This window comes from Anoplolepis gracilipes, chromosome 3, assembly GCF_047496725.1.
Source record: "Anoplolepis gracilipes chromosome 3, ASM4749672v1, whole genome shotgun sequence".
Classification (NCBI taxonomy): Eukaryota; Metazoa; Arthropoda; class Insecta; order Hymenoptera; family Formicidae; genus Anoplolepis; species Anoplolepis gracilipes.
The window spans coordinates 6731289-6735092 of record NC_132972.1 but is presented as its reverse complement, the minus strand read 5'-3'; positions in this window follow the sequence as shown (position 1 = coordinate 6735092).

Sequence of the window (3804 nt, the reverse complement as noted above, 5' to 3'; positions counted from 1 at the left end):
TTATATGTATAAGTATATTAAAAGTATTATCAAATATGTATGTAGAATGTCATTTTTCAGTTTCATCCCGAAAATAATGATCGAATCATTATTCTTAAACGATTAATTTTTTTATAGTAATAAATTAAAAAAATTGCTTTTCTCAAATATATCTCGTTTATTCGAGATAGAATTAGGAACAGAAAATGGTTAGGTTCTCAATCAGAATAGATTTCGATGTTACATATATGACAATTATCTCTATTAATTGACAGTAAAAATTAGCACAAGTTACATATATATTCTTAAACTTTTTGTTATTCGCAATAATAAAAGTTGTAATAAGACATCATTTTGTTATATGTCACATATATCGAAAATAGACAGCGATTATATACCGACATCAATGTCCGTTTCATATTCATGGGCTGCAAGTTACGTCATACTTTGAACGAATTATCCCTAGAAGTTGCATTCAGTCGCGAAGTTTGGACGACGCATGCGCTATCGACAACGCGCGCTCTCGCGCCGACTGTCGAAACTGATGGCAGACGAAACGGATATCGAATTTTCGGAAATAATAAGCTACACATGCAACAATGCTTCGATCCCGCTACGAGCTACGAGTATGTACACATGTGCATGCGTGTTGCGTAATTACGAATGCTCGTTCATGGTATATGTGCGATGCAAAAATATGGCCGCTCCGTTATGGAAACAAAAAAATTTATTATCGAATCGTGCAAAATGATTAATTCAACACGAATCACAAGTTAATAAGACATTTTGAAATAATAATCAAAAGGCAAAAGAAAAAGAAATATTAGCTGCTGCAAACCTTTTGCTAATAGAATAATGTTTAGTTTTTTTATTTTTACAAGGGGAGGATGTATTATTATATATATTTATATTTATCATTTAACGAGAGAAAGAAAAAAAATGTTTCAAATATATATATTCGGTGAGTACTTAAAAAAAAAAAAAAAAAAAAATAAATATATAATTTAATAAAAACTCAATATTTTATACTAAAAAAATAATTGACTATTTTTTAAAAGAAAAAATAATTTGATCATTCCATACTATATACATAATAAGAGATTTTGATTAAGTAATAGAGAGTTGCAAAATCTAAAAAAAAATATATAAAGTAGATATCAGATAATCAATATGTTTAATAGTATTAAATAATGCAACATTTTTCTATTTAATACAATAGGAGCCATCAGTCCGCTCGACCGAGTGTCAGAGTTGCTCGATGTGAAGTTAGCTGAAGGAACGCTCGGAGAGCATACATCAATTATATCGCCCGCGAAATTTGATACCCGGCGTGATAAAGCGGCTTATTTGTCCATACTTTGACGTTCGTCTAAAGTGGGGCAATTATAAATCGAACGCATTACATATGATTGTAAGTATTTATGCACCATGACTGACTGATTAAACGAAAACCCACCAAAAAACTATTATTTTATCGATTAATTTAATACCATAAAACTCTTTGTTATCCATTTTTTAAGAATATCTAGCTTGTCACACATGTCAAACGATCGCTTACATAATGATCAGATGGAGAAAATCGATCATGAAAGATACGATTATGTCGTGCTACATCACGAACTTACACGCGAGCGAGCGTGCATCGTGTATCTTGAGTCATGGCGTATATAATATCTAAGTACGAGGCGTTCGATTCGTCGGCGGCCAACTTCAGACAGGGAAGACATAAACGACGCCGAGCATACTCTCTGCTCTCGGTCGTGTGCGCATCGCGCATCCCGTGAGGCGCTCGTGGATCTCGTATAGACCGCACACGATTTTCTCCTATATTTAACGCGTGCTCTCTCGAGTTCGGTCCGACGTCTCTCGTCTCTCGCTCCCGCGACTCTCGCCTCGTTTCACGTCACTCGGTCCTGCTCGCGACGGAACGCGACACGCGGGAGTGCGGTGTTCCGAGTTTACAGGAAATATGTCAGTGACGTGAACGTGCACGTGCACGCGGTAGCATCGAGTCCTTTGCGTTTTACGAGGCAACAAGAATGTGCGCCAGGCATCGACGCACGGTAAGGAATGGATCGAATCCTCGTCCCGTTCTGTCTTCCTTCTTTCTCGCGATACTGCCGATCCTTTAACCTAATTCCGCCCTTAGGCTCTCTCATTCTCAGGTTTTACTACGACAATATTCAATCGATACATTAAAAGGAGCACTCGAACGGCCTCGGGCTCGGTCACGCGAATATACATCATATCCGCGAGTGTGACTCGCGCTCGCGCGCGGTTCGATGTACGCGTCGCCGATTCGCGACGTCAACAGCTGATCGAATCCTTTAGCTCGAATCGCTCTCTCCGGCTTTATCGTGCACTCGTACTGTGATACACGAAGGGAGGGGGCGAATACAGGTGTATCCGGGACAGTTGAAGCGTAATCACGCGTACCTTGTACTTTGCACCGGGTATCTTTTTTTTTTTTTTTTTTTTTTCAAAAGATATAAGTTCTTATAACCTAAAAGATGAACTCCCCAGTCAGTCGTAGGCTCCCCTCCGTCATCCCTCCTCCCTCCCCTTCTCTTTTCTATCGCTTATGCACTTTACTTTTTTCTGCAAGATTTTTGCATTACAGATACTATTTGATGACGATATATGATTTCTATATGATGCATGATTTATGTAACGCCGATATGGTCTGTGAGAATTCTTGCAACACACATTGTGTCACAGTGATCACTTCTCACAGATTTATACTACATTTGAACAAATGGATTTGTTTTTTATCATATATATACATATAGAAACAAATGCTAAAAATAATTCTATATAGTAATTAATATATAGAGAAAAAAAATAAGGTGATTAATATTAGAGAAAGAAGATATATGTAATCATTATAAGATTTGCATAATTGTTTGTCAATTTTAAAATGATTATATTAATAGTGCACAATTAAACTATTAATTTATTGTAAAATTTCAAAAATATTAATTATATATTCTTTTATGTGATTTCAGTATCTGTACAACTTCTTTCATTGGTGATTGTGGTGGTTTCCCATAGTGGAAACCAAAAACTTTATACTACGTTACGGTGAGTAATTTCAATTAAATTTATCTTTTAGAAAATATGTAAAAAATTATCCATATTTTTTAATTCCTCCAAGATTCAGTTTAAAATTAATTTTATTCAGCATCTAAGATCTAATCTCTTTTTTTTGTAATACTTGGAAAAGTAGTTGGAGAAGAGAGAAAATAGATTAATAAACCATATAAGTTATTCTTCTCAAAGCCTTAATTGTAAGTTTTCCTTTCTATCTGGCTTTCCCAAAGATGACATATTTAATCTTATCTTGGTCTACACAAGCAATGTTAAACATGTGCGAATTATATGACAAAAGATAATAAATTCGTACCTTTTTGCGACTCCAAATGTTACTCTAAAGCTTTATGAATCTCGCGGCCATCCAGCGGAAGCACCATAGAGCACTGAAAAGACTACATAACTATTGTATCATATCAACCGAGCATTACCTTAATCTTGGTAGGAGTCGAACGGACTTGGCAATGTACAGTCTGTACAGAAAATGATTTAATACGATCCAAATGAATATCGGCTCTGTTAATGAGATGTCCACTTCTCCGAGATTATTTCATCGCGATTGAGTCAGTTTGCTCTTCGTTCTCGCGATTAAAGTATACTCTTGATGTTACAATCCATTCTAGACAATATAAATATCTTTTTTTTTCAGGAGAGAAATTAAATTATTAAAGTTTCTTGTGTGTATGATGATAAAAATACATATTTATCGAAGATATAAAATTTGTTCAAAGTAGT